Raw genomic sequence first — 14154 nt, forward strand, 5'->3', positions numbered from 1 at the left:
TGCTCAATGATTTGAGCAGGCACCGGGTTCCGATCACTGCCGGCCGGGCAGCAGTGATCGGAACAACACATGACGTACCGGTATGTCATGTGTCCTTAAGTACCAGGACATCATGACGTACCGGTACGTCATGTGTCCTTAAGAGGTTAAACCAAGGGACGGTATTATATGGTTTATTCATATTATATGGTTTATCCATACCAGATGATGGCCAAGGTTCATCAAAAAACACTGCGCAAATTGATCAAGTTGATTGTTCTGATGCTTTTGCTAGAAAGCTTTCTGCAGAGGAGCAAGAAGTGGAAATAGCAGAATCTGAAGAAGAGCAAGGAGGGGAAATATCATAGTCCTGATACTATGAAAGACATGAGTGCAGTTAAGGAGAAATATTTGCAAATTTTATCTGATGTGTCCTTCAGGGAGATACCGGTTCGAGATCATTTTCAGGTAGAAATTGTGAAAAGAGGAAGTGCTTCTTTCCAGAACCAAGATGGCCCTTTTAGTGTCACAAAAAGGCCCGATGCAAAAGCTGCAGCAAAGGGAGAAGTGCGTCAACTTTCAAAAGTGTGGTTTTACAAGGTCATGCCAAACGGAGAGAAAATTCTGAGGACATAGATGGTTTACCCACCTGTCAAGGGGAATTTATATTGCTTTTGTTGCCGACTCTTTGCCATCTGTACTACAGATACAACACCCAAATTTGTAACTGGATTTCAAAAGTGGTGGAAACTGAGCCCAAAAGTATATAATCATGAGACATCCGAAGAGCACTTATACTGTCTGGAAAAGTGGAAAACTTTGGCAGCAGAACTGAGGCTGCATGAAACCATTGATGCCCAAACTATTTCTAGGATGGAGACTGAGAAGAAAAAGTGGAGGGACATTTTGCACAGATTGTTGGATATCACATTGTTCCTTGCCAAGCAGAATCTGGTATTTCGTGGCCACAAGGAAGATGAGTCTTCTTTGAATAAAGAGAACTTTCTTGAGATGGTTGAGATGCTTTCCAAGTATGATCCAGTACTGAAGGAACACCTAATTAGGTTAAAGCGGCACACCTGTAAAGTTAAAATGTCTGTCTCCTATCTTTCTCCACAAACTCAGAATGAGTTTATAAGTGTCCTGGCAAATCATGTGAAGGAGAAGATTGTAATGGACATAAAGTCTGCAAAGTACTTTGGCATCATGTTTGACAGCACACCTGATGTATCGCATACTGATCAGATGTCTGAAGTCATCAGATATGTACACATCACCAACAGGAAAGTTGAGGTAAAATAAGTTTTTTTTAGGATTTTTCCCTTTAAAGGGGAAAAAAGCTGCTGACCTCAGTTCTGACATTCTTAAAAAACTAGAAAGTGATGGACTAGACATAATGATGTGCTGCTCTCAAGGCTATTATAATGATGCTACTATGGCTAGAATCCATGGAGGTGTACAATCCATTCTGAAGTAAAAAAAAAACAGGAAGGCTATTTTTAATGGATATGTGGACCATTCCCTTAACTTGTGTGGTCAGCACTCTTTTGCTGAAAATGCATCTTGCGTGAACTTTTTTGGAACTCTGCAGACAATGTTTTCTTTTTTTGCTGCTTCTACCCATCGATCGGATGTGTTAGTAAAAAGACTATCCACAACACGCTGGAGTGCTCATTATGCTGCAGTTAAGCCAGTAAAAGAAAAATGTTATATGTTTGTGTCGGCACTTGAAGCTCTTTGTGAACCTTGTGAAAATATGGACACAAGAGGATCAGCACAATGTCTTCTACCTGCTGTCTGTGACTTTACTTTTCTATGCTACCTGCACTTCTGGTACTGAGGGAAGTTGACTAAGGGCTTAAGTCTCGATAAAGTGGTGACAAAGCTTGAGACACTAAGGGCCAGATTTATCATTAGCTCAGGTCAGAATAATGGAGTGAAAAAGTCCCAAAAAAGTCCCAAACGCTAAAACTGCGCACAAATTTGCGACTTTTTTCTGCTCTGCACTATGCTCGCCAGTTTTCTGAAAGTGGGCGTGTTTTCTTATGTAAATGAATCTCTAGACAGATTTACTATTGGGACTATTTAAAAAAGTCGCAAAAAAGTCCCAATTTCACTCCAGTGAGGACCATGCTTATCTTATGAGACTTTTTAATAGAACATGCGACTTTTTCATAAAAACGTGCAACTTTTTCGTAAAGATGTGCGACTTTTATAAAGCTGCTTACTGACAAATAAACTGCTACCGTCAAACCACATTTATTACAGTCTTAAAGGGCCGATCATAAATCTGACTTGGCTAAAACTGACTTTAGCCATATGTGAAAGTGGAGTGAGCTGTCAGAGTAATGATAAATCTGGCCCTAAGACTTTTTCTGTGTGAGGACGCAGTCACCTTGTCGAAAATGTAATTCAGTAGGCACTTTTAAAAGCTGATGAATATGGAATTGCAGTAAAGAGAAGAGACAGGCTCAAGAAGAGGATGACAGGGGAACTGGCAAGCGATGCTGGAAGCACAAGTCTCCAAGAAGAAAATAGGAGGTCCATGCTTGAGTGCATTGATCGCTTTCATTTGGAACTCCAGACCAGATTAAGAGCCATCATGGAAGTAGCAGGCATGTTTGAGGCTGTTCAAGAAAGAGTCTCATATCTGCCACTGAAGGAGAATTAAAGATGTCCATTACAAAACTGACCAATTATCTACGATGAGGTATCCGAGAGTGAGCTGTTACTGGAGTTACCAAGGTTGATAAGACACCTAACAGCAGCAAAGTTGGACCTAGAAGAAGTCACAGATTGGGCAGCTTTACACGTTTTGACCTTCATAGCTGAATAGGATTTTATTGAATCTCTCCCACACCTTTAACTATGTCTGAAATTATTTCTCACAATATGCGTATCTGTGGATCAGTGCGAGAGGAGCTTTCAAAGCTTAAACTTATCAAAAATTATCTGCGATCTACAATGGGCTTTCCGATCTTGCACTGTTGTCAGTTGAAAGCAAATTAGTGCAAACCATTGATTGTGATGAAGTAATTAACAGTTTTGCAGCTTTGAATGCCAGGAAAGCAAAGTTCTGAATTGATTGAGATGTTCTTTAAGTGCACTTGTATTTGTTCCTATTCCATTTTGTGTTATTTCATTATTTATTTATTATTCGTTCCTGTTGAATTTTGTGTTATTTAATTATTTATAATTTTTTCCTGTTCAATTTAGTGTTGTAAAAATGTTATTTGTTCAGTAAAGGTTGAATTTAAAATGAACGTTATTTTTTTAAAAGCATTAACTTTGATTTCTTTCAACATATTTTTTGTTATACTGCTAAAAAATTATTGCTTCGGGGAGGGGGGATGACACCATTTTCTAACGCACCGGGTAACACCAGCCCTAGCAACGCCACTGGGAATAGAGTATTGTTCATTTAACATTTCTCTAGCAGTGGAGGAAGTACAGTACACAGGGCTATTATTTTTCCATCACTTGTAATCAAAAAATCAGAACACAGATAATACACAGAATTTGAATGCACACGTCATTAAAACCTTCATGACCAAGATAATTTTAGAAGCAACATATTTCGATTTTTCCTCATTGCCTTACAAAAGCCATAACTTTTTTAATTTTGTCTCTGACATAGACATATGATGGGTTGTTTTTTACTGTTTTGTATTGTTTTACTTTCTAACTATACAATGTAATTCTCCATGCAATGATATAAGAAACTGTGCCAAACAGTATCTGTGGGGTGAAATAGAAAATTCGCAGTACTGCAGTTTGGGCTTTGTCTTTACAGTGTTCACTGCTCAGTAATAATGACTTGACAACCTTATTCTGAAAGTCAGTATAATTATGGTGATACCAAAATTATATCGTTTTTATTATGTTCTGCTACTTTTAAATTGCTTTTTTTTGTCACATTTTGACAACCATAACTGTATAATATTTTTATCAACTGAGCTATGTAAGGGCTCATTTTTTGTGTGGTGTGTATTTTTTTTTTAATCATTTTGGGCTAGATGTAACTTTTTGATAATTTTTTCATTCAATTCTTTGGGGGAGGTAAGGTGACTAAGATCATGGTAATTGTGGCACCGATAATTATTTTCATGACCATGCATGATAATTAACATGATATTTCAACTGGACATTTTTGGACATGGCAAACCAATTATTAATTATTATTAAATGTTTGCAGACTTTTTTAAATATTATTTTTAGTTCTCTTGCTTGATCGCTTGTACCATAAACAGCAATACTTCTACTGCAGTGTTTGGTCATTTTTCCAGCATTCTATTATATCCTGCCAGATGCAAGGTATAATAGGAATCTTAACATGGACTAGAGCCTGAAAACTATTGGTTTAACACAAGGAACTATTGATGTCAGTTTCTGTCAATAGACAGAAAAGAAAAATGTAATAATCCAGGACCTATGGTTGAACTGAACTGCAGCAGTGGTGACATCTTACAGTTCAAACCAATTGACTTTGCCCTTCAATTTCATTTCATGGGCATATTCACAATGCAGAAATGTTTATGCTTCTATTTCACCACCCCTTGTTTTCAATGGGAATTCGCAGCATGGTTCGCATAGGATGGATTTTTCCTCCCACAGAAAAAAATAATTTACAGGTCATTTCTTAATGCAGAATCCACACAAATTACATGCAGAAAAGCAAATTCCAAATCCAAATTTCGAAGCAGATTGTCAGCACCAACATTAATTTAAATTAAAGCAAGAATAAATAGTGTATACCACTGCCTTGTGAGAACACTTAAAACTAAATAATAAATACTTTATTATTTCTTTGTACTATAAATGGAGGACCAAAATACCCAAACCCAAGGTGGGTCTAAAGGCAGAAAAAGTGAGAATATGCAACACATGCCATCCAGCTAAAACAATATTGTGGAAGTGTACGATGATGCGTCTCACCACGTTGGTGTTCCAGTTCCCAACCAACAAAGCAGAAAAAGGTTGCCCAAGCACCTGTCTCACCCAATCATGAAGGTGGGTACACCCTTATGGTAACACTCAAAAACTTGACTGATGTCCACTACAGATGAGTGAATTTCTCAGCCTTTATAGTGGAATAGAACACTGTGCCTTGCAGAAACATGCAAATGGAGTCTGCTGTGGCAGTGAAACAATACTGTGAGTCAGTATGACATGCAGATGACAGGCATTGCTCTTAGAATCACTGCACACTTCACTTATTTGGGCAGTTATGAGCCAAAACTGACCAAATAACTCAAGTGTGAACTCAGCCTTACAGGTCAATGTTAGCGCTAGGTATAAAGAACTGTGCAGAGGCCCAAGATCCTACTATAGCGTTAAAGAGTGCACTCCTGTTACACCGTCGTCAGCTGATTCAAGAACGGCTAATAGGACGTTTATTTCCTTTCAATACACCCCATAAATGGCTGTTGTACAATGTAACTGCACCGCAGAATGGCAATTAAGACATTTTCTTTTTCCAATTAATACACCCACCCAAAAAAAAATATAACAATCACAATTCACCGCAGAACGGCTAATAACACGTACGTTTATTTCCTTTCAATACACCCTGTAAATGGCTGTAGTACAATGTAAACTTCTCAGAAGAACGGCAATTATGACATATATTTGTTCCTTTTTTTTTCTATTAATACACCCCCCCCAAAAAAAAAAACAACTATCAAAATTCACTGCAGAACAGCTACTAGGACGGAGGTATATTTCCTATTAAAACACCCTATAAAAAACTGTAGTACAATGTAACTTCAACCCAGAACAGCAATTAAGACGTATTATTTTTACTATTAACCTCTTCAGAACCCTGTCATTTTTTTTACCTTAAGGACTGGGCCATTTTTTGCAAATCTGACATGTGTCACTTTATGTGGTGATAACTTTAAAACGCTTTTACTTATCCAAGCCATTCTGAGATTTTCTCATCTGTTTTCGCATCACATATTGTACTTCATGACAGTGGTATATTTGAGTCAAAATATTTTATTTTTATTTATAAAAAAATGACAAATTTACCAAAAATTTTGAAAAATTCACATTTTTAAACATTTCAATTTCTCTGCTTTTAAAACAGATAGTGATACCTCCTAAATAGTTATTACTTATTTCCCATATGTCTACTTCATGTTTGGATCATTTTATTTTATTTACGGTGTTTACTTGAGGGGTTAGGTCATGTGATATTTTTATACAGCAGGTTCTTACGGACGCGGCGATACCTAATATGCATAATTTTGTATTTAAGTTTTACACAATAATAGCATTTTTGAAACAAAAAAAATCATGCTTTAGTGTTTCCATAATCTGAGAGTCATAGTTTTTATTTTATTTTTTTATGCGATTGTCTTAGGTACGGTCTCATTTTTTGCGGGATGAGATGATGGTTTGATTGGTATGATTTTTGGGTGCGTATGACATTATCGCTTGGTACTATACTTTTTGTGATGTAAGGTGACAATAAAAAAAATTTACTTTATTTTGGGAAAAGGGCGCTTTTTTGTTACTTGAAACTTTTTTTTTTGTAAAACTTCATTTTTTAACTTCTTTTTTCACTTATTTTTGTCCCACTCTGGGACTTCAACTTTTGGGGGTCTGATTCCCTGTACAATCCATTACAATACTTCTGTATTGTAATGCATTGTCTGTAAGCGTATTACACAGTGTAATACACTTATTGCTACCTGCCTGTGAGATTCAGGGGGCTGGATCTCACAGGCTCACACAGAAGGCAGCCACGATGCCTAAGGAAGGCATCGGGCTGCCTTCCCTGCCATCGGTTCCCCGTCAGAGCAGCGTGGGGACCCAATGGCTACCCCACACCCAGCAGTATCCCACATGTGCCACGATCAGCGCTGACCACGGCAGTGCGAGGGTTAATTCGGGGTCTGGCTATCAGTGCAGCTGATAGGGCAGGCACAGCTCCTGCACTCGCCCGATCTGCATGACCTACATGTACGTCACTGGTCCTGAAGTCACGGCCAGATATGATGTACATGTCATTATGGGGTTAATAAACCCTCCAAAAAATATATAGCAATAGCTGTATTACACAAAACTTGCACCCCAATAACGAGCAAGGTTTGCTGTAATTACTGATGTATCATATAGTGCAAACAAACTAAAAGCAGCAGTGTAATAGCAATTTGGATCCCCAATTAGTGCAGCAAGGTGTAATAGTAATCACTCCTATTTTCAGGCTGTACACTCTCCTATTGCACCCTGTTCTCCTTTTATAGTATGGATGATGCCTCCCTATCCTTTCCCTACAACTTGAATAGTCTTTCTCTGAACTTCGATTTTTCAGCACAATAAACTCCTAGCACTGTCCCTAGCTCCTGCTGACATATCTCCCTGCACTAAGCACACTGGAAAATGGCTGAATCCAAGATAGCTGAGGCTATTTATAGGGCTGTGACATCACAGGGCTGGCTGGCTGCTGATTGGCTGCATGCATGGCATTGTGGGTGACCCCTTGTTCCCAGAGTTCTTTGCTCCATGTCCTAACATGTGCAGCAGCCATTTTAGGAAAAAAATTTATTCTTTACCACAAAGCGCGAGGAAATTCGGCTTTGGTGCGAATCAAATTTTTTCCTGAAATTCGGATCGAATTCCACTTTATCAACTTCGAAGGTGGGACGGGTGCTCGGGCAATCCTGTTTTGTTGAAGGTAACTGGAACACCAACGTGGTGAGACACATCACCGTACACCTCCACAGTATTGTTTTAGCTGGAAGGCATATGTTGCATATTCTCACCTTTTCTGCCTTTATACCCATCTTGGGTATGGGTACTTTGCTCCTCCATTTGTTACATAATTCCATTAAAATGCAAACCACTCATATCATATATTCACAGATCTTATCCAAAGAATGAATAGTGCAGAATAACCTTCTTTAAATATATAAGGAAAACAGATAACAATGGGTTATTATGTTGGAACAAAAGAACGAGATGAAAAATCCTTCTGGATAACTGCAGCCCACATTATTGGACTCCTTTGTCCATCAGTGAAACTATTTTTATTTAAAATAATGTACAGTAGATGTAGATGAGTTTTCTGGCAAAACTCTTGTTATTTCATTTAAAAGGGTATTTTGATCTCATAAAGAGAAGTCTAGGATATGCCATCACTGCATGATCATTGGGAGTCTAAACTGGGATGCTTCCACCAATCCTGGGTCCAGTTCTGAATTTTCTGCTGCACAGCAGCACTCCAGGCCACCCATCTGTAGAGTAAATTGCAGAGGGATGTGATGTAGATAAACTTGATGCAAAGGATCAGCGCTGTGATCCCTTCATTCTCAGGATTGATCATGGTCCTAGAGGTCAGACTCTCAACGATCATAAAGAGATGGCATATGTTACCACTTCACCAAATGGGAATAACCCTCATGCACATGACCGTTGTGTGCATCCGCGGGTCCGTTTTCCATTTTTTTTCGCGGCTCCATTGACTTTCAATGGGTCCGTGGAAAAATCGGAAAATGCACCGTTTGGCAGCCGCATCCGTGAGCCGTGTTTCCTGGCCGTGAAAAAAATACCTGTCCTATTTTTTCACGGTCAACGGTTCGCGGACCCATTCAAGTCAATGGGTCCGTGAAAAATCACGGATGCACACAAGATTGTCATCCGCGTCCGTGATCCGTGTCCGTGATCCGTGTCCGTTTTTTCCTATCATTTCAATGGCAAACTTGACTTAGATTTTTTTTTCATTTTTCATGTCCATGGATCCTCCAAAAATCAAGGAAGGCCCACAGACGAAAAAAACGGTCACGGATCACGGACCTATGGACCCTGTTTTTGCGGACCTTAAAAAAAAACGGTCGTGTGCATGAGGCCTTAACCACATGCCGATTTAGTGACAAATAAAGTTACCGTATGTCACTGTTGTTTACTAGTCACTAGTCTGCATAAATCCTGTTGGAACACTTAGGATCTACATTCATTTCAAAATGAAAAAATGTCTTATTGCCACATATCATATTAACACAAATGTATAGATAGTGATAGTGTGTGTGTGTGTGTGTGGTCTATGTCTTACATGTGACAGTTTAAAAGTGTGGACAGACATATACATTGATTTAAAAAAAATACTAACAAGTGCCTCCCAACCATCTCATTCAGGGTTGACAAATTAGAGGCATCCGTTTTTTTCACAGACACATGCAAAAAAAAAAGAAAAAAAGTCTGGTAATTTAGGGATTGTTGGCAACCATGGTCTTATTTTTCACGGGATTGTGGCAATTTAATATTTTTGAAGGGCATATGCATGTGGCTTAAAATGTCACTAGAATAAGAAATCAAATGTTGGGACATATGAAAAAGAGGTATAGAACCTTAAGGGGGTTGTCCATGATTTTAATATTAATGCCTATCCTCAGGACTGGACTGCAAAAAGAAAAAACCCTCCTAACATTAATGGCAGAGTGGTGGGATATAAAATACTTGAACAAATAGTCATTTTTGGTCCAGCAATCTGGACTGAGTGCAGAATAAGGGATTGGGATCAGTGTGTTAGCAAAAACCTGCATTCCAGTATGAATACGTGACATGATAATGCTCTTCAGTAGGACATGTTAGTAAGGCTGATTATTCAGCCTGCATTTGTGGGAGGGGCGGAGGCTCTTCATATACGAGCCACAGCCTCACTCTCAGGCGCACAGCTGCCGCTGGGTGTCATTAGCAAACTAGCTTCTCTGGTGGTAGGAGTCTTTCTTTGCAGCATGGAGCCAGAATAGAGCTTGTTATTTTGCTCTCTGCTACCGTAACATGCAAGCGCCATACTACGTAAGTAGGTTGGGCCGGGGCCGTCTCTCCTGGCTGGTTGGATCCGACTTTGCTAGCGAACGGGAGGCTTCGCCTCAGAATCTGCTACCTCAGGTTTGCTTGTTGGGGCTAAATACTTCTATTTCTTTTCAACTTTGTTTGTTGGTAATAGGAGTTAGTTCCTATAAATCTTACAAGTTTCACTTCGCTTTGTTTGTCTCGTATGAAAAGTTACTTCAGCCGGTTTGCTGTAAAGGAAGAGTTACCCGGGCTGCACGTGATGTCATGTTTGGAGATCGGACGCAGCGTTTATTGTTTAGGCCTCTTGCTGTAGTTGTTCCTTGCCACGTGTCTCCCCTCCCCCCCCCCCCCCCCCCCCCCACCACCATCCTTAGACTTCACGTATTTCACTGCTCTATGTACTTAAAAACCCTGCCGCACTTTCATGCTCTGCTGTTATCCTGAGCGGCATTTACACTTTTGGCTTTTATTTCATGTCTTTATGCTGCATCTTTACTGTCCAGCACTTTCCTACTCTTGGTTTGTATTCACTCAGATTGGTCTCACATTCAAGCTGCGATCACTTGTTGGCTGTTACATCTCATTCCGTCCCCAGCCGACAGCCGGATCCGTATTGCACACCTGTTATTACATGTTGTGTACTCGGCTCACAGCTGCTGCTGTTACTCCATTTTTATTCTCAGGATGCACCACCCTGGTGTTCACACCTTGCTCCACTCACAACCAGAGCTGCGTTCATGCATTGACTGATATACCATGTTTGCTATGCTCACTGTGAGAGCTGTGTTTACACATCCGCTGTCACAACATGTTCATACTAGGCTTTTTTCAGAGCTGCATTCACTTTCACTGTTACATCATGTTTATGCTCTACTCACATTTAGAGCTTCTGTTCTACCAATTTCATTCTCGGCCACACCCAGAGGTGCATTCACACTACGCTGTCAAATCATTTTTTAATTTTTTTTTTTTTGCACTCCACCCTCGACCAGAGTTGCATTCATCCGTCTATCGATATATCAGGTTTACTCTACTCGCACCCAGAGCTGCGTTCACACGTCCTATGCTACTACAGGTTCTTTCCATGTCTGCTGTCACATCAAGTTAATATTCCGTTCACATCCAAAGCTGCGTCTGCATGTCTGCTTTTACATCTTGTCCTATACTCCATTCCCATACTCAGAGCTGCGCCCATACCATGTTTTTTAGGTACCACTCACATCCAAAGCCCCATTTTTTGTTACATCATGTGTTGTACTCTGTTTCCATTCAAAGCTGCATTCTCCTGTTCATTGCTACATCATGGTTTTACTCAATAATCTCACCGGGGCAGTCTGCACCCACCGCTCTGGTACCTCTCTCCTGACAAACATAACTGCGTTCTTTTCAGGCTTACGTTCCTTTCCTCGGTGGTCTGTTACATTCCATAGGCCTACTTTTCTGTTCACCTCAGGGAGAATTTTTATTTATTTATTTTTATTTCTTTTGGTCTTCTTTAATCCTGGTTCATATTCACTCAGACTGGTCTCCTTTTAAAAAAAACAAAAACTTGCTTTCACTACTGCAGTCCGAGTCGTCCGCCGCTTGTACACCGCCTGTGCCTGCCGTCATCTGTACTGATATGTAGTGGTAGCAGGGCCGTTCTGTATGTGTATGTTCATTTATTCATATGCTATGTTTTTTCCTGTTTCCCACTGGATCGCCCAGGCTCGTACCTGCCTCTGTCTCCTGGATCGCCCAGGCTCGTACCTGCCTCTGTCTCCTGGATCGCCCAGGCTCGTACCTGCCTCTGTCTCCTGGATCGCCCAGGCTCGTACCTGCCTCTGTCTCCTGGATCGCCCAGGCTCGTACCTGCCTCTGTCTCCTGGATCGCCCAGGCTCGTACCTGCCTCTGTCTCCTGGATCGCCCAGGCTCGTACCTGCCTCTGTCTCCTGGATCGCCCAGGCTCGTACCTGCCTCTGTCTCCTGGATCGCCCAGGCTCGTACCTGCCTCTGTCTCCTGGATCGCCCAGGCTCGTACCTGCCTCTGTCTCCTGGATCGCCCAGGCTCGTACCTGCCTCTGTCTCCTGGATCGCCCAGGCTGTCATCTCCTCAGTTATTCCTCCTTCTGACCCGACTAGATTTTGTTCTCCTGGGAACGGGTGATGCCAAAACCAGGAAGCAGATCCCGCGGGGTCCCCTCTCCCAGCCTTCAATTCCTGGGTGATGGATTAGAGTCCCTCCTTTCTCACGCCAGGAACCTGGTACAACATTCCCTCTCCTCAAACACGGCCAGGAATTATCAAGCCGGCTATAAAATATACGAAGAATTCTCTGCCCCATGGCTTTGGGGGCCCGATGACTGCTTCGGCCCCATGGCTTTGGGGGCCCGATGACTGTTTTCAGTCCTGCTGGGCTGATTGCCTGGTTGGTTGTCCATCTGGGCTGATTTGGCCCGTATGTATCACATACATACCTGCTTCCCTAATTTCCTAATAATCCATGTTGATCGCTCACTTTATGTTTTGACCGCAAACTGGTCCGGTTATCCCTACAACATCATTGTCATGTCTTGCGCAGATATTTCGTCTTGGTTTAATTGTTCGTGCTTTCGTTCAGGTCCTGCCAGAGTAGGAACAAGTAGGGTAATTCCCTCTAGCATTTCAGTCTCTGATCGTAGTCGATCATATCTTTCCAACCAGGTCCCCACGCAAAGTCTTTGCCTTTTTTCCACGACCAGAAATTCATTTTCGCTGGTAGCTTCATTGCAATTGCATTCCCTCACTCATGGGAGGGCATAGACAGAATCTTGTATATTATGGCTTCGTAGCTTCTTACCGCACTAACCTCAGACTCCCTACAACCATGTTGAATCGGGTTTTGGACAAAGTTCAGCATTTCCTCATGGTAGAAGATTCAGATAGTAGGTCGGTCTTCTCGTCTCAAGCGTTAAAACAATTCTCAGGGGCACACTAGAACAACGCGCGGACTACGGCTAGCAGATGGCTGTTGTCTGGGGAACTATTTAAGGATTATCTTCCTATCCACATAGTTCTTTTTGGCCCTCATTCCTGCATAGTCTAGGCAGTTAGCTTTAGGTCCCACGATCTCCTGAGGCTAGGACATTGCCAGCACTCCGTAGAACTTTACAAGGTTCATTTGGTTTTCATGATCCATTTCACAACGTATTCCCGGTCCTCCATTCCGCTTTGGGGCAGAATCTGCAATATTGAGCATCATGTCTCTGGCCTTGTCATCCACAAGATGGGTTGTAGGTCTCCTTCTGGCCTTGCCTCATACACCCCAAATTTTTCGCTCTAGATCCCTGACACGTTGCAGTTGGCTTGGAGATTAGTTTGCACATGCCATTCGAGTTCCTTTTCTACCCTACTTGGCTTGGTTTTTGCCCACTTATAGGCCTACCCACGATCATGGCTTAGGGCACACAACAAGCCATTTAGTCAGGTTAGCTAGGACACGCCTAGCTGGGTTAGGTTGCTCCCGTTGTTTCTCTCCCCAGGGTTCTTTGGTTATCTCTTGGCCGTAGCCATGACCACAAGTTAGTAAGGCTGATTATTCAGCCTGCATTTGTGGGAGGGGCGGAGGCTCTTCATATACGAGCCACAGCCTCACTCTCAGGCGTGGGTTCTCAGGTGCCCCACCCTCCCTCCCTTATCTTCTCATTTCCACAGGGTATGCCCACTTATAGGCCTACCCACGATCATGGCTTAGGGCACACAACAAGCCATTTAGTCAGGTTAGCTAGGACACGCCTAGCTGGGTTAGGTTGCTCCCGTTGTTTCTCTCCCCAGGGTTCTTCGGTTATCTCTTGGCCGTAGCCATGACCACAAATGATACTCGCAATTCTCCCAGAAGCTGTGCTCTTCCTAGCTGAGGGTGGAAGAGTGCAGCTACTAGGAGAATCTATGTTCTCTTCCTCATACAGCCCTCCACTGCCACCAATGTGTGCTGGGACCCACATTAATTCTAGAGCACATTTAGCAAATTTGCATTCATTTTGGAATGCATAATTTTGCTAACACACTGACACCAATGACTTATTCTACATTATTACTAGGTCCACATGACTGGACCTCCAATAACTATTTGTTCCAGTTTGTTTTAGTCACACAGGTATGAGAATACAAGGTTAGACATGATGTGTCCAGCTCAGAGGGGTGTCACAAGAGCAATGCTCGGGTCCCCTGGTGCTCAAACCAGCTAATTTACATATTATGCAATACGTGCAACAGATTGCAAAACCGCAAATATCTCGACTATGATTTTACCTCCTGATATAACAAAGATACCTTTTTATCTGCATGATAAACCATACCAGGCAGTATGCCTGGTTTAATAGGGTTGATCATGCTGATAGATGCTCCCTATTTAC

The 14154-nt window shown here is 41.6% G+C and overlaps 1 pseudogene; it reads left to right on the forward strand.

The window, feature by feature from the left end:
- Positions 1-366: 366 nt before the first annotated feature.
- On the forward strand, positions 367-1456 carry LOC120991004 (annotated as a pseudogene).
- The last annotated feature ends 12698 nt before the right edge of the window (positions 1457-14154 follow it).

This window comes from Bufo bufo, chromosome 2 (assembly GCF_905171765.1).
Source record: "Bufo bufo chromosome 2, aBufBuf1.1, whole genome shotgun sequence".
In the NCBI taxonomy this organism is placed as follows: Eukaryota; Metazoa; Chordata; class Amphibia; order Anura; family Bufonidae; genus Bufo; species Bufo bufo.